This window comes from Hemicordylus capensis, chromosome 5 (assembly GCF_027244095.1).
Source record: "Hemicordylus capensis ecotype Gifberg chromosome 5, rHemCap1.1.pri, whole genome shotgun sequence".
In the NCBI taxonomy this organism is placed as follows: domain Eukaryota; kingdom Metazoa; phylum Chordata; class Lepidosauria; order Squamata; family Cordylidae; genus Hemicordylus; species Hemicordylus capensis.
Window position 1 is genome coordinate 204,387,797 of NC_069661.1, and position 20,676 is coordinate 204,408,472.

At 45.8% G+C, this 20,676-nt stretch overlaps 1 long non-coding RNA gene across 1 annotated transcript in view; it reads right to left on the bottom strand.

Annotated features, from left to right (window-relative positions):
• LOC128325888 (uncharacterized) overlaps nucleotides 1-20,676 on the bottom strand; it is a 42,216-nt gene that overhangs the window by 8,799 nt on the left and 12,741 nt on the right. The gene's annotated exons all lie outside the window — the stretch shown is intronic.

The following is a 20,676-nucleotide window of genomic DNA, read 5'->3' on the forward strand; positions in this document are numbered from 1 at the left end:
AGCCCACAGGGATGGAGCTGCTCTGATCTCAGCAGGCAGTGAGTTCCACAGCTCTGGGGCAACAACAGAGAAGGCTCTCCTTGGAGTCATCACCAGACGAGCTGGTGGCGCCCTCAGACGAATCTTCCCTGAAGATCTTAATAGAAGATTTTAATCATTTAGAATAAACTTCTAAATTAAAATATGTTAGGAAAACAGGCATTTTGCAGGATTCGAGTTGATAAAATCCTGAGTGAGAAATAAAGGATTCCCAGGGGAGTTGTGAGCAGAAGGTTTCTTGCAGCAGTCACCACTTCTAGAGCTTCCCCTCTGAATTTAAGATGTGAACTGTGAAGAAAAAGTGCTGAAGAATAAACCAGTAAACACAACCAAAATATGATAAAATATGGACAATCGTGCAATGAAGTCCTGAGAGAAATACAAATGAACCTATCTGGAAATATTATTGAAAGTGTGAAATAAACAAAACAATGAGAACTGCATGGTTAATGGCCTCATGAGATGACAGACCAGACAAGAGACCTGTCTAGGAAAGAGCAGACGACTATAAAGTTGTCGAGACAAGTACATTATAGAAATGTATGTAGGCTCAAGAAGCAAAATAACACGAATTGGCAGTGTGCTTAAATTCCTGTATATTCTCCTGAAAATGTATCAATGCTAACGGAAGTGTTGAAGCCCTCAAGCTTTACCACCCTCAGAGATATGATAGAGGCAACCCACTCCCAGGCTAACAGCTCCCCTGCTGTCATGGAAAATGAAGGTCTCAGGGAAGGAGGACATCAGTCTGTGAAAGAGGAGAGTGCTCCCTTAGAAGGGACCCCTTCCTTTGGAGATGTGCCCATATCCTCTGACACAGAGGATACTCTTCCAGGGGTAGGGGGCAGTGGGAGATTTGATCATTGGGGCATAGAGAGATGGGTTTGTGACCTGTGTGTAGACTGCACGGTGACTTGCCTGCTTGGTGCAAAGGTTGTGGACGTCACGCAGCATCTAGGTAGGCTGTTAGGCAGTGCTGGGGAGGAGTCAGCTGTCATGGTGAACTTCAGCACCAATGATGTTAGGAAATGCAGTCGGGAGGTCCTGGAAGCTAAATCTAGGCTGCTTGGTAGCATATTGAAGTCCAGGGCCCCCAGGGTAGCGTTCTCTGAAGTGATACTTGTTTCACACACAGGGCCAGTGAGACAGGTGGAGCAGAGGGATCTCAATGTGTGGATGAGATAGTGGTGCCGGGAAGAGGGCCTTAGATTTGTTAGGCACTGGGATAAATTTGGCTCCCAGGACCTCCCAACTGCATTCTGGGGCAAGCAAAGACTGTACAAAACATCTTGGTTCAAGCTCCACTTGAACCAAGATGAAACCAGACTGCTGACACTTAAAATCAAAAAGGTCTGATGCCTGGGGGATTGCCGACAGGAACTGAGTGGTATCAAAATCCTCTAAGGTGCAAGGGCGCAAATGTTTCAGATAAACCAGAAGGGGACGGAGCAGAGCAGACAGAAACACATGAAAGCTGATCACAAAGGTCAAATGATAGTAAGGGAGATAATGCACACCAACGTCAGACTCGGCATATAGGTTTTAATATACCAATGCCAGAAGCCTCTGAGCCACGATGGACAAGCTACAATGCTGGTTGCTAATGAAAACATAGATATAGTGGGCATAATGGAAACCTGGTGGAGCAGTGAGAACCAGTGGGACACTGTTATTCCTGGATACGAACTCGACAGAAAGGACATGGAGGGGCAGATTTTGGGTGGAGTAGCACTGTATATTAAAGAAGGGATATAATTCAACAAGCTAGAAAACCTAAGAGGACCGGAGTCTCCCACAGAGTCACTATGGGTGACAATATGAAAACTGCAAGGAAATGTGTTACTAGAGATGGGCTATTGTCTTCCTGATCAAAATGCTGAGAGTGACCTGGAGGTGGAGAAGCAAATCAGGGAAATGTCAAAGAGAAACAGCACTGTAATAATAGGTTAACCTCGCATATACTAGGCTACAATTACAATGGATGTCACATATATACAATTAACTTCACATATATACAATTAACCTCACATATACTAGGCAAATTCACATGCAGGTGAATGACTGTGCCTTAGAACAGTTGGTCACTGAACCAATCGGAGAGAGAGAAACCTTGGATCTGGTGTGTCCAGGATCTGGTGCGAGATGTCAGAGTTGTAGAACCATGGGGGAATAGTGAACATAGAGTGATCCAATTCAGGTTACATGTGAGTGGAGTATTGCCAAGGAAGTCCAACACAGATGCATTGGAAATGTCTCAAAAATGAGCGGACTGGTAAAAAGGAAGCTGAATGGGAAAGTTGGGAGGGTAAAATCACTCCAGAAAGCATGGAATATATTTTAAAAACTACAATAATATAAGCTCAGTTGGAATGGAATGCGCTGTATGTGGGGCTGCCTTTGTATGTCATCCTGAAACTGCAGTTAGTCCAGAATGGGGCAGCCAGGTTGGTCTCTGGGTCATCTCAGAGAGACCACATCACTCCTACCTTAAAAGATCTACACTGGCTGCTGCTAAGTTTCCGGACAAAGTACAAGGCTTTGGTTATAACCTATAAAGCCCTAAACAGCTTGGGCCCTGGGTATTTAAGAGAACTTCTTTGCTATGAACCGCACCACCCATTGAGATTATCTGAAGAGTTTCGTCTGCGGTTGGCACCGGCTGTTCTGGTGGCTACTCGAGGACGGGCCTTCTCCATTGCTGCCCTGAGGCTTTGGAACACACTTCCTGCTGAAATGAGAGCCTCCCCATCTCTTACAACTTTTAAAGGGGCAGTCAAGATGTATTTGTTCACCCAGGCTTTTAATTAGATATTGTTTTAATTGTGTTTTAATAGTTTTAACTTTTTAAATTTTAATTGTTGAAATATGTTAATCTTTTTATTGGCTGTTTTTATTGTCCTGTAAACTGCCCAGAGAACTTGCATTTTGGGCGGTATAGAAATATGCTAAATGAATGAATGAATGAATGAATGTATACCAAGAAGGAGGAAAGGTACCACCATGTCCAGGAGGATGCCAGTGTGGCTAACAAGTAGAGTTAGGGAAGCTATAAAAGGGAAAACTTCCTTCAGAAAATGGAAGATGAAGAAAATAGGAGGGAACATAAACTCTGGCAAAAGAAATGCAAGGAAACAATAAGGGATGCAAAAAGAAAGTTTGAGCAACATATAGCTAGAAGTGCCAAGGGGAATAAAAACTTGTTTAAATATCTCAGAAGCAGAAAACCTGCCAGGGAAGTAGTTGGACCTTTAGTAATGAGGGTGTGGATGTGATTATTAAGAAGGATAAGGAGATTGCAGAGAAACTGAATGGGTTCTTTGCATCTGTCTTCATGACAGAGGATACTGACCATATCCCTGCTTCAGAACTGAGCTTCTCAGGCTTGGAGGCTGAAAAACTGGGCCAATTTGAGGTGACCAGAAAGGATGTTCTAAACTGTCTTGAAAATCTAAAAACTAACAAATCACCAGGGCCAGATGGCATGCACCGAAGAGTCCTTAAAGAACTCAAATGTTAAGTTACTGATCTCCTAGCAAAAATATGTAATTTGTCCCTACAGTCAGGCTCTGTTCCAGAGGACTGGAAAGTAGCTAATATAACTCTAGTTTTTAAAAAGAGATCAGGTGGTGGTGGATCTGGGAAACTACAGGCCAGTTAGCTTAATTTCTGTGCCTGGTAAACTGATGGAAAGCATGTTTAAGAAAAAAGTATGAGCAAAGAACAAAGTATACTTAAGAACCTCAGTTGTTTCTCCTTCAGCAAGGCCTCTTCTTCTATATGTTTAACAAGCCTTGCTGAAGGAGAACCAGCATGGCTTCTGCAAGGGCAAGTCTTGCCTCACTAACCTTTTGGAGTTCTTTGAGAAAGTCAAGAGGCATGTTGACATAGTATACTTGGAGTTCCAAAAAGCTTTTGACAGAGTTCCCCATCAAAGGCTTTTGAGTAAACTTAGCAATCATGGGATAAGGGAATAGGTTCATGTGTGGATGGGTAAGTGGTTGAAGGACAGGAAACAGAGTAGGAATAAATGGACAGTTCTCAAAATGGACGGAAGTAAGAAGTGGGGTCCCCCAAAGATCTGTACTGGGACCAGTGCTTTTTAACTTGTTCACAAATGAGCTAGAAGTTGGGGTAACCAGCAGAAGTGGCCAAATCTGCAGATGACACTTATGTTATATTTCATGTTTTTTGCTCTGTTACATTACGTTAAGACCAGTGGTTCCAACAATCAATAAATTTACTTACAGGCCAGTTAGTTTAACTTCCTTGCCAAGTAAACTGAGGGAAAGAAATAGTTACACTAAACTATTTAGGGGTAGTGGAATCCAAAACAGATTGTGAGGAGTTCCAATATGATCTCTCCAAACTAGAGGAATGGGCAACAAAATGGCAAATGTGATTCAATGCAAGCAAATGTAAAATGATGCATATTGTGCAAAAAACACAACCCAACCTCACATGTACACTGATGGGATCTGAATTGTCAGTGACTGAGCAGGAGAGAGATCTTGGGGTCGTGGTGGACAGCTCATTTAAAGTGCCAGGTCAGTGCACAGTAGCTGTGAAAAAGGCAAATTCCATGCTAGGGATCACTAGGAAGGGGATTGAAAATAAAAATTCTAATATTATAATGCCCTTATATACATCTGTAGTACATAGGGATGTCTATGAACCGTGCACAGGTTCTGCACCAAACTGATTTGGGGAGCAGAGCAGCAAGCAGGACTTTTAAAAAGGAGAAGAGCGGGTCGCTCCTGCTGCAGAAGTGCTCCCCCAAGAAACCACCCGCAGCGCCAGCATGCACATGGCATCCACACGTGTGTGCCAGCGCTGTGTGCAGGTTCTTGGAAAGTGTGCCATTGCAGCAGGAAGCTGCATGGGTTGGCAGGGAGCTGGTAAGGCCCTGCTCTTCTCCTTTTAAAAGGTCCCACTTGCCTCCCCCCAACCTGTCCCCCCCCACCCCGGCAAACCTGTGCACAAACCTCCGTTCGTGCACATCCCTAATGGTGCAGCCACATTTGGAGTACTGAGTACCGTTCTGATCACATCTCTTAAGAAGGTTTGGATAACTTCATGGAGGAGAGGTCCATCAATGGCTACTAGTCGGAGGGCTGTGGGCCACCTCCAGTCTCAAAAGGCAGGATGGCTCTGAGAACCAGTTGCAGGGGAGTAATGGCAGGAGAGAGGGCACGCCCTCAACTCCTGCCTGTGGCTTCTAGCAGCATCTGGTTGGCCACTGTGAGAAACAGGATGCTGGACTAGATGGGCCTTGGGCCTGATCCAGCAGGGCTGTTCTTATGTTCTTATGACACTGTAGAACTGGAAAAGGTGCAGAAGAGGGCAACCAAGGTGATCAGGGGCCTGAAGCATCTTCCATATGAGGCAAAGCTACAGCATCTGGGGGTTTTTAGTCTGGAAAAGAGGCAACTACAGGGAGATAAGATAGAGGTGTACAAAATTATGCATGGAGTAGAGAGAGTGGACAGAGAGAAATGTTTCTCCCTCTCTCATAACGCTAGAACCAGGGGTCATCCTGTAAAACTGAAGTCTGGGATATTTAGGAAGGAGAAAAGGAAGTACTTTTTCACACAGCACATACTTAATCTGTGGAATGCTCTGCTGCGGAATGTGGTGATGGCCACTAGCGTGAGTGGCTTTAAAAAGGGCTTAGACAAATTCAAGGACAGGTCTATCAATGGCTACTAGTCTGGTGGCTATAGGCCACTTCCGGCCTCAAAGGCACGATGCCTCTCAATACCAGTTGCAGGGGAGCAACAGCAGCAGAGAGGGCATACTCTCATCTCTTGCCCGTGAGCTTCTCAGAGACATCTGGTGGGCCACTATGTGAAACAGAATGCTGGACTAGATAGGCCTTGGGGCCTGATCCAGTAGGGTTGTTCTTATGTTAGTAAGTTCTCCAGGCAAGGAATGCATTGAAAGTGTGTCATAATGCTAATTACATGCAGGACTCTTTAATTATTTCATTAATTTCTTTTTCACAGCACACAGTGTAGGAATTAGCTTAGGGGCAGTGAAAGATTGGGGGTGGGGAATATGGAACTCCTATATATTCAACCTTAAAAATATCTCATGCCCTTTTCAGATTATAAAAGATGACCAAAAAGAGCACATTTACCCCTCATGGTTCCATGTTTTTCCCTCTCAAAGTGCTATACAATTCTTTGCCTTTTCCTCCTGTTAATAATCATAAAGGTTAAATGTGACTCACCAGTATATGGAAATCAGGAGCATGTTTCCTTTATCAATAGATTATGAGTGCATTGTGTGCGCTAATTAAGAAATTCTATGGTGATAGAACATGAACATTCAATAGGTCCCAGGTCACTATGCTGTCTGAAAAGATGTGTTAGATAATCAGTTTCTTGAATATTATCCTGCTGTTCAACCTCATCTGATAATACCAAATAGAGCCTGTCGCCTGCACCATGAGGTTGCTAGGGATTACCACAGCAAATACATTTTCCTCCCTATCTATTTCTCAAACAGCAATTACTCTTCCTGGCCAGGCTGTCAATCATTCTTCATAAAATGACTATCAGTAGAAAAGGCATTATAGAACAAGTTGTACCCGGTTAAATACAGCTGAGTGTTGAGTATCAGGCCCACTATGAAGCAAATGCAAGACGTGAAGGCAGCAGGAAGAAGGGTTGGGTTCTAAACTTGATCATTAGGTAGAAGTGATCATATAGTCCCCAGACTGTCCCCAGCTAGTCTCCTGTCATGGCCCAGACTGTCATGCTTGGAGTAGTGACTGAGTCAGACTCTGAGGAAGCAGAATCAGCACTAGACCCAGCCTCAGGCCTTGACATTAGCCCGGAGACTGAAAGAGCCCTGTGGCTAGAGTCCCCTGAGCCCCTGAAGAACCAGTCCCACCCACACTTTTGTCATCCCTGATATATGTGCACTAGCAGTGGCAACAAACTAGGCATGATCAGATAGTGTCAGGGTCTGGCCAACTGCCAGGGAATATCACGGGACAAAACGGAGCTGCTGCTGCAACAGGATACGGCTCAGAAAGTTCGTCTTGACCAGACTTGGCTGCACGCTGTCGACACGGAGGTTGACAAATGTTGCTTTTCAGCAGTGAGTAGAAAGCTGGTGACGTAATTTATAGTGCAAGCCGAGAGCTCCCAGCTGGCAGGAATTCAAGGCTTATCAGCCCTCTGCAAGAGGCGTTTGCTCCTCCTAATAGTCTCTAATTGAGTCCTGCCCTGGTTGCATATGGAATGGAGACTAGAAGTGTGAGCACTCTAAGATATTCCCCTTAGGGAATGGAGCTGCTCTGAGAAGAGCATCTAGGTTCCAAGTTCCCTCCCTGGCATCTCCAAGATAGGGCTGAGAGAGATTCCTGCCTGTAACCTTGGAGAAGCCACTGCCAGACTATGTAGACAATACTGAGCTAGATGGACCAGTGGTCTGACTCAGTATATGGAACTTCCTATTTTCCTATTACTAGCCTTGCCTTTTCTCTCCTTGCCTTCCCTCATGAGCAACCAGAACAGCACACCCCCAGAGTGAACTACAGCTCCCATCATCCCCAGCCACTTTGTAGCCGGGGACAATGGAAGTTGTAGTTCAGCAGCATCTGGAGTACCACCAATTGGGAACACCTGCTCTAAAGGTTTACACCACAATATCCATCATGCTAGAAACACAGTGCAGAAGACAACAGGACATGTATCAGTAAATCAGTCCCAGATCACTTGACAAAGCCACTGTGATGGGCTAAAAGCAGCATCAGATCAGAAGATACTTTTTGCCAGGGAATGGCAATCAATGCTTAGCAGAACCTTCACATCAAGTAAAACACCAATAGGCAAAGCTTGGCACTGCAGAGTACACTCCAGAGCATGAAGCAAAAGTGGAAGTATATCAAACTGCCTGGGACTCGATGGTTCATCTCTGTAGTTGTACATACAGTCTGCCAGCGTGTGCAACCCTGCAAGTATTTCTAGGAATCCATGATGAGTCTGGGGGAAGGTCATGGAAAGCCAATAGCAGTAAAGGAGCATAGCAACAGGCTTGAGGAACTAGATGCTGCGATTCCACTGTTCAGCCACAAGTATTCTAAGGATATTTCCACACATGAGGATTAAAGCAGTTCTTGCTTCCTCTGTTTTGCAATAATACCCATTCATCGCAATCATGTTAGAGGCACCGTGGTGTTTTTGTTGGGATGTCTCTCTGGTAAGAGATACCCTTCCGTTACAGCAGAGTGCACTGAGGCAAAAAACCAGCGGAGTCTGCTCTGGCATGCGTGTTTGCTGAGAGCGAAAGAAACTTGGAGCCAGTTCATAGTTTCAAATCAATATAAGGAGTCTTTATTGGAGAACTCCATTCTAGTTAGGAAAGTAGAGAGATAGAATCTCTAATCTAGCTAGCTAGCTGGATGCAGAGAGATGCTGTCTGCATCTCTGCACACATGGTGCAGAGAGAGAGGCAAGCGTATGTGATAGGGAGAAGAAGAAGGGGGGAGAGAGGGGGGGAAGGAAGGAAGGAAGGAAGGAAGGAAGGAAGGAAGGAAGGAAGGAAGGAAGGAAGGAAGTCCCTGAGAGTAGCAATCTACATATCAAAAGGATAGTGTCAGAGCAGTAGAGAGAAGGGATGACCAATGTCTTGACCCCTCTAGCCCTCTGACTCACTAATCTGTCTCCCTCTGTCATTGAGGCATGAGGCATCGCAGAGTCCTTCACTTCCAACAGTTTTAACCCTCCTGAATGAACAGGGCAGATTACGGTAGGCTGCCTGATTGTAGCAGACAAGGCTCAAATGGCAGCATCCCTGAAAGAGTCTTCACTACAGATAGCACAGGCAGTTGCTAATAAGGTGGCCGAATCTTCGGCAGCTCAGACATTGAGACTGGGGATGTGGCCATTGCTTGGTGGTAAGGCAACTACTTTCCATGCAGAAGGTCACTCTTCCTCAAGTAGGGCTGGGAGAGACTCCTGCCTTGATCCTCCTTGGAGTGCCACCACCAGTTAGCATAGACCAGGCTGGCACAACATAAGGCCTAGGAACCCGATCTGGCCCATGGAGACGTTTTTGTTGGCCCCAAGGGTGGCCCAAGATAGTGTGTGCTGCCTTGCCCCAAGGCCCTGGTGGAGGTCAGTCCCCTCTCAAAATTAACCTTTGCAAGCTTTGAAAGTGCACAGAGGGCGGGGGGAGGAAAGGTCACTAGCAGCCTCCTCTTCTCTCCTTATGCTGCATGCAAACTTTGCAAGGAGGGTGAGGAGATGGACAGTTTGCAAAGTATGCATGGGTTAGATCTTCTGCGGGATGTCTGAATGGAAGAGATGAAGGCAGCAGAGTGCGCTGCAGGGGAGGCAGCACTGTCATCAACAACAGAGTGGAGGTTATCAAGGGGGAACACCACTTCCCTAGGAGCAAGTAGCCTAAGTATGCCTAGGGCTGCAGCCTGAAAGCAACAGCAATTTAGAGAGAGGTGAGGATTTGGCATTTGTTTGTGGCTGGCATGCACTCTAGATGCCCCACTGATTCAGGGTCTGGGCGTATTTTCAGACCACTGTCTTTGGATAAGTTGGGAAAAATTGGATAAGCTGGGGAAAGTTGAAGGAAAGAGAAGAAGAGGACAACCAGCAGCAAGGTGGATAGACTTGATTACAACAGCAATCAATGCACCACTGAGAGACCTTAAAGGCCAAGTTAAAGACAAACCATCCTGGAGAGAATCTATCTATGTGGTCACTAAGAGTCGACACCGACTTCAATCAGTCAGTCAATCCTTGGATAAAAGTGTGGGTCCCTTGATAGGGAGGAGCTCCATGAATATCTAATAATTGCTTTCATTAATATTTCCAATAATGTATTTTAATGTAATAAATAATGCCCTGAAAATTGACCTCAGACCCTGCACACCAAGACAAGGTTGGTTCTGGCCCACCAAGGCATTTGTGGTTCTTACCTGGTACACCTGTATCCAGGTTCATTTTTAAAATGTACCTGGGTATAGTCAAGGATGATCTTGGTTGGCTCTGATGTTTTGGGGAGGGAGGAAAAATCTCTCCGTCCACTTTATCCACACCATACATAATGTGCACCCCTGTCATAGACGATACTGACCTAGATGGAGCAATGGTCTGACTCATAGGAACATAGGAAGCTGCCCTATAGTGGGTCAGACCATTGGTCCATCTAGCTCAGTATTGTCTTCACAGACCGGCAGCGGCTTCTCCAAGGTTGCAGGCAGGAATCTCTCAGCCCTATCTTGGAGATGCCAGGGAGGGAACTTGGAGCCTAGATGTTCTTCCCAGAGCGGCTCCATCCCCTGAGGGGAAGATCTTACAGCGCTCACACTTCTAGTCTCCCCTAGACTGCTCTGGACTCAGTAGAAGGCAGCTGCCCATGTTGCTATGAGACTCATCGAGGCAGGGCCTGGTGGTGACCTTTCTCATCTTGTTCTGCTCAAGTCAAAAGCAGGAAGGCTTTCTGTTCACCTACAGCTGCTGTGCATCTGTCCTTGTTTCGGGCTCTTACTCAATACCACATAACCCAATCCAGACGGTAACTCTGCCACAAACAGAAGGGAGGAAATGACCTACATACAGAAGGAATAACTGAGCTGTCATGCATTCAGCCAAGCATCATGCATCCAAACTTTATATATATGTCCCCCTCGCCCTGCCCCACCTCTCTCCCTCTCTCTCTGAATTTCAGAGGCTGGGAAAGGCTGCTGCCTTCGTGCTCTGCGTCCAAACTTCCCAGTCTTGCTTCTGCACTCGAGCCTTGTAGGGCTCCTGGAGCATTGCTTTCCCACAACCCACTGGAAGTAGAATACAAATGATGGTTCTGTACTGTTACTAAAGCAATGCTGGAGAAGATCTACACAGATGCTGCAGAGCCGGATAGTTATTAAGTTAGCACCCAACAGCCTGACTGGTCCTTTCTCACATTACTTTGCAGCATGAGAGCAGCAGCTGTGCCTAACCCCTCCCTACAAAAGCAATATCAGAAGACTGTGTAGGAGGAACAGATACTGTCGCTCCTCTCTGCACCAGAAGCTGGACAATTTCTGAATGGGCAAATTAAAAAGCACCCATCCCAATAATGGTCCTTTCCTTATCTCAGTTGTAAAATTGCCCCCAGCTTCTTGTTTATTTTAAGCCAGCTACCAGTCTATAGGAGAGAATAAGAAGAACCCTGCAGACCAAAGGTCCATCTAGTCCAAGGTGACCAATCAGATTGTTTGTTTGTTCATTTGTTCATTTGTTTACCAACCACTTTTCAGAAAAGAAGTTCTCAAAACAGTTTACATAGCTAAGTCATAAGAAAATTGTTCCCTGTCCCAAAAGGCCTCACAATCTAAAAATAAACTCAAGGTAGACACTAGGAACAGCCACTGGAGGGATACTGCACTGAATAGGACAACTATCCCTCCAACCTGGACAACTATAGACCAGTCTCTAACCTGCCCTTTTTGGGCAAGGTGATAGAGCATGTGGTGGCGTCCCAACTGCAGAGGGCCTTGGATGATGCAGATTATCTGAACCTTTTTCAATCTGGCTTCCACCCCGGATGTGGGACTGAGACTGCCTTGGTAACTCTAGTGGATGGCCTATGCTGGGAACTAGACAGGGGGAGTGTGTACCTGTTGGTTCTGCTGGACCTCTTGGCGGTGTTCAATACCATCGACCATGGTATTCTTCTGGGCCGCCTCTTGAGTATGGGAGTCAGAGGCACTGCATTGCAGTGGTTCCAGTCCTTTCTTGGGGGGATGGTCTAGAAGGTGGTGCTGGGGGACTGCTGCTTGGCTCCGTGGCCATTGGCCTCTAGGGTCCCACAGGGTTCGGTCTTGTCCCCCATGCTGTTTAACATCTACATGAAACCGCTGGGAGAGGTCATCCGGGTACTTGGACTGAGTTGTCAGCAATATTGAGATGACACTCAGCTCTATCTCTCCTTGTTACCTGATCCTAAGGAGGCAGTGGATGTCCTGAATCGGGGACTGGAGGCCGTGATCTGAACTATGAATCTGAAGGACCTGTGTCCAGGTTCACTTTTAAAATGTACTGGGTATAGTTATTCATGCAAAAAATGTACTGGGTATAGTTATTCACACAAACACAAGTATGAGGGTACAGACATCTGTACATTCGTATAACATAATGTCTGAATTGGGCTATTGTGGCAAAGCGTTCCAAAGATTAATTATGCACTGTGTGAAGAAGTACTTCCTTTTGTCCTAAATCTCAGCCAGTCAGTTTCATTGGATGACCTTGGCTCTGATGTTATGGGAGAGGGAGGAAAAACCTCTGTCCACCTTATCCAGACCAAACATCATTTTATAAACTGCTACAATGTCCCCCAAACCTTTAGTTGTCTTTTCTCTAAACCAAAAAGCCCCAGCTGTAGTAACCTCACTTCATAGGGAAGGGCAATTATTCTACCGCATGACCACCACATTTTGTGGGAAGTATATAATTTTACAGAATCATTTCTGTCTACATGTTTCTTGGCATGCATTTCGAGCTGAAGGCAAAGGAGCACCTTTCAGGATGTGGCATGGACAGCCTTTCTGCTCCTAAACTGCAAACAGAATGCAACCCCGAGGCTGTTATTTTCATGTGTGCTCTCCTAAAGCATTCTAAACACCTACATTTCTGAGCTGCCTGCTTATCTTCACTGCAGTCTATCTTGCTTCGTGTTAAAGTTTCATAAAGGAACCCAGCAGCAAGGTGAAAGATGAAGAGATTACTGAATAATAGAGAAAGGCTTTTTTCCCCAGTCAGCTCAGATTTGTTTGAGAACAGACACAAAATATATTATGCAATCTATTCATCCCAAGAGAGCTCATGTCTTTTGAAACTCACTATGAGCTCCAGTTTTCCTCAAAGCTTTGTACTACTGAAAATGCCATCCAGGTGAATGTAACCTCAGCCAGCAGAGTGCTTTCAGAAGTCAAAATGCAAGACTTAAACTAGTCTTATCAAGGGAGCGGGAGGGACCTACATTCTTAAATTAATATATGAGCAGATTAAGTCATATATACACTGTTCTGTTTATATTAAGGGCAGAATATTACATAATATAACATAACATATCATATCACAGAATGCATAATAACTCATATACTTTAGCTTCCTAGAGATCAGGCCTCAATTATTATTATAGTTGTTACAAATCCAAAAAGTTAACCCAAACAAATCTGAGCATTTTATGAATAACACCCATCTTTCCATATCTGGATATAACAAGCAGGCAATACTTTACCACAATTTCTTTGATTAATAAAAATTATTAAATCTTGCCAAATCGCAAAGAAAGAATATAGTTTTGATTGTCCTGTTCGAAGATGCAACAAATGGGTTAAGCCATTTCTCTGCCATAGCTATAAATCAAAGCTTATTGTACCATTCACCTAAAGATAATATTCCATGCTTCCAAATTTTACTTAACACCATTCTGGCCGCTATCAACATATAATTCACTTTAGAGTCTCTCTCTTTCTCTCCCTCTCTCTCAAGTGAAATAGAGATAGAGATAGAGATAGAGATAGAAAGCTACTTGGGCTTGGGCTTGGCCTCACTCACTCACATGAAACTCCCAGACCAAACCCGAAAGATAGAAACATGCCATTTTACAGGTAGATTCCAGATCTCACGCAGACTATGAGAAAAATCAAAAATCCCACCTCCACCAAAAAAATTTTTTTTGATTAATGTGCTGGGAAGTGCAGAAAAGCACTCCCATTGGACATGCATGGGGAATGATACCTTCCAACCACGTCTGACAGTTTTCCCGCTGTCATGGTACATGGTACTAGCTGCATGCCCTGCTCCTTTTCCTTGGCTGTGGAACCACCCTGCCATGGGTGTGCCTGGGGGCAGGGGTGGCTCTTCCAGGCACTCAGGTTTAATGGTTGCCTCTGGCAGTAGATTATTGGGGTGCCAGTGAGGCAGCAAGATATCCTCCAGCCCTTGCTTTAAAAAGGAGTGGGAGAGGAGGAGGAGGACAAATGGTAGCAGCATTTAGCAGACTTCCTCAGGTGCACAGAGGTCCTGAGCCTGCCACTGCCTGGGAAGCTCTGTTGGAGATGAACTTCTAGTGCATTGACCTTTTGCACCAACTGTCCTAATGACCACTAGGGGCATTGGGAGTAGAGACAGTGAGTCAGAGTCTCCCTATCTGTCCCTACTCTATGACCCTTGAACTGACTCTGCAGCACTTCCTGTGCTGCGTCACAATCCTTCCTTTCCTCCTAGAGAGCAGATGGAAACATCTCTCTCTCTCTCTCCTTACCTATCCACTATGCAGTCCTTTAGATTAGAGATAGGTCTTTCCTATCTAAGTGTATTTAACCAATAAATATTTAGTGTTTAGTCACACAAGGATCTCCATGTGCTTTCTCTAAACAGCTGTAATATCCAAACCATCCTCTGCTACCTACTCTGTAACCGGAGTGTGTGCTCATTCCTTGGTGCTCTGCTGTTTTACCTATTGTGGGTAAAAATCAACAACCTCTAACAAGCTCTCCCCAATCTGATCTACTGGGAGACTGAATCTGGAACTTCACATGTGCTAAGCCTGTGGGCTATGACTCCATATGAAGCCCCTCACCTCACCCACCAGGGCCAGCCCTAGTATAAATAGCACCCCAGGCATAGAATGCCCTGTTTAGCATATCCCATTGGGGGTTAGCATCCCCCCCATCAGAGGCACTCTTACCCCTGGACTTCCAAGACGAAGTCCAGGGCCTCCACAGCCCCTGAGGGCCCCCAAATCCTCTTTAGTCTGTCCTGGGTGGTGTGGTCGCCTGTCAAAGCATGTTGATGCTTAATTTGCAGGGGAGGGGGGCCCTCCAAAGGCCTTTAGGTCCAGGCTTCAAAACTACCTAGGTGCACCGCTGCCCCCCCCCACATGTGGCGTTTATCGGTGTTGTCAAGTTGTGTGGGACTGCAAAACCTAGTAGTGCAAGACGACCGACTGCACTGCTTTCCCCACAATGCCCATGGGACGGGCCCAAAGCTTCCGCTCAATAACTTGCTGCTTTGCTGCCAGCACTCTCCTGCTCCACCAGTTCTTGGATCCCACTGAAGACTCACAGGGCTTCTGCAGCTTCTTCTCCAGTCTTTCCTCCTCTTTCTTCCAAGCTCACTGCAGATGGTATGCTCAACTAACAGCAAGAACCAAGCTCACCAAGCTCACCCTGGCTCCTCCTTCAGGTGGGTACCTGGGTGACCATTGCCTGCTCACCTACTAAGGCCAGCCCTGCCCCCACCATCCTAGGCTATAGGGCTGTGTCCACATGAGGTTGGAGAAGGGGGCATGTTATGGACTGAGATTCAGCCCCCTGGAAGGTTACAAAGGGCCTACCCTGGGTCTTTCCCCTGTGGTTGTATAATTATGAATTTGCTCTGGGTAGTCTGAGGTCTGGGTTCTCGTTTTGCTTCTCATCTTCCTTTCCCCACCCCACCTCTGCATTTGCCCGTTGTTGTTGACAGAATACCCCAAAGCTAAGCTTTGTTTTGTAGGAGGCTTTCAAGCTCCATTACAACCACCACTATCACCCACACACACATTTCCCATAGCAGCATTCTTTCCCACTTTCCCATGGTCCAGGTTCCTGTGAGTTTCCTGTTGTGGTTTCCTTGTGTATGTGGCCTCTCCCTTGCAAAACATTCTCTCTCTCAGATGGGCACTCATAAAACTGCTGTACATTAATTTCTGAGTGCCTCAGTCTTCTCTTCTCCAAGCTAAACCTACTCGGTTCCTTCAGCCTTTCCTTTTAGGATTTGTTTTCCAGACCACAGGCTTCCCCCCTCCTTCCAGAACTGTCTGTCCTAGGATTCTCTCTTCTCATAGTCTCTGTGATTATCAGCCATTTTAGCCATTACTAACAGTCATGGCTAGATAGAATACTGAGGAACTGCTCAGTCCTCACAGATGAGGGCTATATCATGGATATTTCTGGCAACACTTTTGCCGGGAGGGGAGAGAAGCAAAAAAAAATTGCTTCCTGGTTATCTCCATTGATTCCCACACACTGCCCTTCTCATCAAGCCTGAAGGGGGACTATTCTGAAGGCTCCCTTCCTCAACACAGCTCTGATCAAGTCAAGTGATTACTGTGCATCATGTGGGGCATTGTTATCATAGTTATTATCAAGAGTATAGGACCAGTCCTTCTTTCTGGTAGACATGCAAAGATGGAATTATCCTGAGGAGCACCCCTTCACGCACACCTTGGGATGCAGTATCCCACCAACTCTCTGAGGCTATTCACACATGTGTGCCAAACTGGGCTAAGAGAGCCCAGCCCAGTTTTGCATGTGCATGTCCATGTGCAGGTTTTGCACAGGGTTTGGCCCGATTCTTGCGGCACCACAGCAGCAAACCCACCTATAGAGCCTCCCTTCTAAACACATTCTTCTTCTCATGCAGTGCTTTAATGGAGCTCTGGGAGGCAGTACAATATGGGGCAGTGCATCCCGGCACCCCAACGCTCAGAGCTACTGGCAAGAGCCGGTGTTCGTCCAGCCCGATCTGCCTGCCCAAGGAAGAATGACTGCTTGGGCGGGGGGGAGAAGCGTTGTTGGGCTTCCTCTCTGCAAACCGGGTGGCCCTTTCTCACTGGTCGTGAAAAAGGGCTCTCTGTGTCAGAATTCCCAGTGCATCCGAAGTAGAGGTGTGCATGGACCGATCCACAATCAAAACAGTCTGACGCAAACCGGGCTGGTCAAGCAGTTTGGTCAAAACTGCTTCAAACCAGTTCGAGTTGGTTTGACCAGCCAAGCCACTTGGTTCTACGAATCGGTTCATGGAGCGGGGGTTCAGTCCGAATTCAGACCAGACCACCACTACAGATCCATGCACACCCCTAACCAGAAGAGCAAGAGTGTGTGTTTGTGTTGATATTGGCCCGCCCTCCTTCCCTTTATGCTTTCTCTCCATTAGGCCACTGCACTGTGCACCCTAATAGACTTTTCCAATGAAGAGTGGGTGTATACGTCTTTATTTTCTCCATCACATGCAGAAGGAGTGGACTGTATCTCCCTGATTCTCTCTCTGCTTACAACAAGGAAGAAGATGGAGGATATTCACCCTGCTCCATGCAGCCCTTCTCATCTCTATCCATGCACAAATGCTAGTAGTGAGACTCCTGTTCCTGCAACAATATATAGTTCCAAAACAGTAGTATGAGAGAGTCTGGCTCATGGCACTGGGTATTTTATTTCTTTCCTAGACGCCACAGAGGGTGAGAGGCCAGAGAATGACAGATTACTGGATGTAAATGTTCAAGTTTCAGATTGCTGACTCCTCCCTGTTTAAATGCATAAAGAGGCAGCCAGGAAACCTGTAAATTCTATAAATACCTGTGAACATAAAGCCAGTGGAATATTTTGTAAGGCTAAATATCTGTAAATGATCGACTTACTTTTTCAAGATTATCTGGAGGTTAAGTTCTTTAACATCCCTTTGGTGGAGATGCAGAGACTAAATTGCTGTAACAGGATTTTGCTGGATTAGACCAGCATGTGGCAGCTTTTGGAGAGGAAGGCAGCTTTAATTGATGCAAAGTAGGAGGTTAAAACTTAACTGAAAAGTATCCAATTTTTGTAGCACTCAGAATAAGATCCTTCTGTGGTAACTATCAGAAGAGATATCAGAAGAACATTACCTGTTAGTAACGTTTCTGACGATGAATAGCATGAGAAAAAGTCTCATTAAAAGTTTCATAAATCATTTCCCCAAGGCATATGAACGTGAATCGGCAGAGGGGCACAGAAGTGTGCATGCACACACATGCACAGTGTTCTAGGGCCAGAAATCACCTGCATAAATATTGTTGTGCACCTCCAACCCCACCTCTCCGAGTGATGAGAAGTAGCAGAAGCACAATGCAACTAGGATACTGACTTTCTTTGGAGGATAGGTGACTGGAATATGATGGTGTCTTTGTAGTATTTGGTTTATTTACACAAATATACAAGTTGGACATTAGTTGGAGTTGGAAGAGCAGCAGCAGCAGCATTCCTATCGATCAGCAACAGGTGACAGAGGGTTTCATGAGAGACATCCCTGCACCCTAAAAGGTGCCACTAAGCATCTGCCTAGTTTATGCATTCCAGGCCCTTTCCAAATATCAGCTTCAGTTTATCTGCCAACCTGCTAATTTCAACAGTATTGGATGTAATTTATACTATTATTATTAGTCCACTCAATTTTTTTAAAAAAAGTAAAAATGTATCTGAAAGTAAGCAACATTCATTACATCTTGACTGCCTTGAGCCTCCACTTTAAAAACACTTTCAGGACCCCTGAATACTTTTCACCTACCTGTTTTGCCCTCTGCCAAGCAATCCTGGTACAACATCACAGACTATGCTCCTATCCAACATATACAGGGGAAGCTACAGTACTTTCTTCTTAGAACAGGTAAATTTGATCTCTCTGTGCCTTTATAAGATTATGCTCTCAAATAGGCTCACATGTTCAAAAGAAGGATTGGACTCATTTCTCTTTCCCTATGCTCTGTGTATTATTGCTCTGGGCAGACTTCCTTGATAGGATAGAAGCCATATATATATATGAGAGGGAGAGAATAATTTATTATTTATAAAATTAAAAACAGGACAAGGGGCACCACTTCAAACAGCTTTTGCAGGCAAAGACCTTTGAGGAGTGAGATTGCCTGTGGCAAATTAGTACAGCTTTTTGATGATTATCTATATTGTTTCATCTTACAGCAAACTTAACTATTAAAGATATGCCTTAAAATAAAATGGAAATGGGCTTATACAGATGCATTAACACAGTAAAAACTTGCTTCTTCTCAGAGGCCCAGCTCAAAGTTTGGGAGAAAGAAAACTTGTAAACCTTAGAACAGAGCATGGAAGGGATCCTGTGACTTGACTTGCCTTGCTTTATTTACTTTTTTATTTAAGGATCTTTTGTTTTGTCGGTTTTGAACAGGATCCAGAATGGAAATATTAGATTACCCATGAGTCAGTGTGTGTGTGTGTGTGTGTGCGCGCGCGCGCATGTGTGTGCGCGCGCGCATATCTGTCAGACATACAACAGGAAGCAGGAGGCACTGTTAACTGCATTTGTAAAGTTTGATTTCACACGTTTTCTCAGCAAGCTGTGACAGATCTGACCCATTACCATTAAGGGTTTAATCTATTTTCCAGTAAAATAGATGGCAAGTGCCTCTTGGTTTTAAATTAGCTGGAGTGTGCTCATAAAGAGAAACTGTCACTTGGAAAGACGATTTAAGAGCAAGTGAAGTAATTATACTGTGAGTGATGTTTCATGTAGGGCCTGACTCTAAGGCCTGAGGTGCCTTGTACCAGTATAGCTTGAGCAGAGGCCTATTGATGGCTATTAGCCATAATAACTAAAGGAAACCTCCATTTTCAGAGGCAGTAGGCCTGGGCTTGCCACCTCCCTAGTGGCAATGGCTCTCTAACCAGTCATCGAGTCAGGAGGGTTGGGTCCTGGGCACTGGAAACTACATGCGTCAGGAGGACTGAGAGAGTCTAGAACTCAGAGGGTCAGGTAGACAAGGCACCTCTGAAGGACTGAGGCAGAAGTCAGGAGCCAAATACACACCAGGAGTCAGCGGGATATGTACATCAAGAATCAGAAGGCTCCGGCAGGAGGCAAGGGCCAGAGTGAGCAAGGGGTCAGAACCAAGGATCCAGTGGATAAGGAGGTAGAAGCAGAAGCCAGCAGTCAAAGTCGCACCAGGTCAGAAGCCAAGTCAGAAGCCAAAAGAAGGAAGCGGGGACCAAATTCAGGAACAGGCCAAGAGATCCATTACAGGCATTTAGCTAGGGAAGAGTGGGCCCATGTTTTCCCCTCTCCCTGGTAGCCCTTCATGTGTACCAGCCATGCCCCCTGAATGTGATAGCACGGCCCTCCAGAGCTCATTTCCCAGTGGCTTTGTTGTCGGCTGGGTATTTTCTTTTCTCTCTCTCCCTCATTCAGAGTGAAAAAAAGAACGGGGCGGGGGGGGGGGGGTAGAATACCCAGACAATAACAAAGCCAGCTCAAAATGAGGCCAGTTGGAGCTTGAGGGGGTGGGAGCAGGGATGAGCCAGGTGGCTCCCAGGAGCTAGGTAGCTTGGATTCTTTGAACCCATTCGCTCAATTATAGCTCTGCCCCTGAGTTACAGCATGGCATCAGGAGACTGAGCAAAGGGATGTGCCCCAGGCCAAGGAACCCTTGATACTGAAGCAAAGGTTAATCCTGACAGAAGCCTCTTATACCCTTCCGGTCTGCAGAGGAATCAATGGCAAGCTGGCACAGACAGGGCCCACATAGAGCCTGGAGGCTGAGAAAATGCTGCAATATAGGATCCCCACTGGAGGCAGGAGCAAGCCAAGTCTCTGACACAAAGAGTTCTGGCGCACAGAGATACAAAATCCCACTTATCCTGTAGTGCTTTTAATAACTTCATGGAGAAGAGGTCTATCAGTGGCTGCGAGTCTGGTGGCTATAGGCCACCTCCAGCCTCAGAGCCAAGATGCCTCTCAATACCTGTTGCAGGGGAGCAACAGCAGGAGAGTAACAGCAGGAGAGAGGGCGTGCCCTCAGCTCTTGCCTGTGGGCTTCTCAGGGGCATCTGGTGGGCCATTGTGTGAAACAGGATGCTGG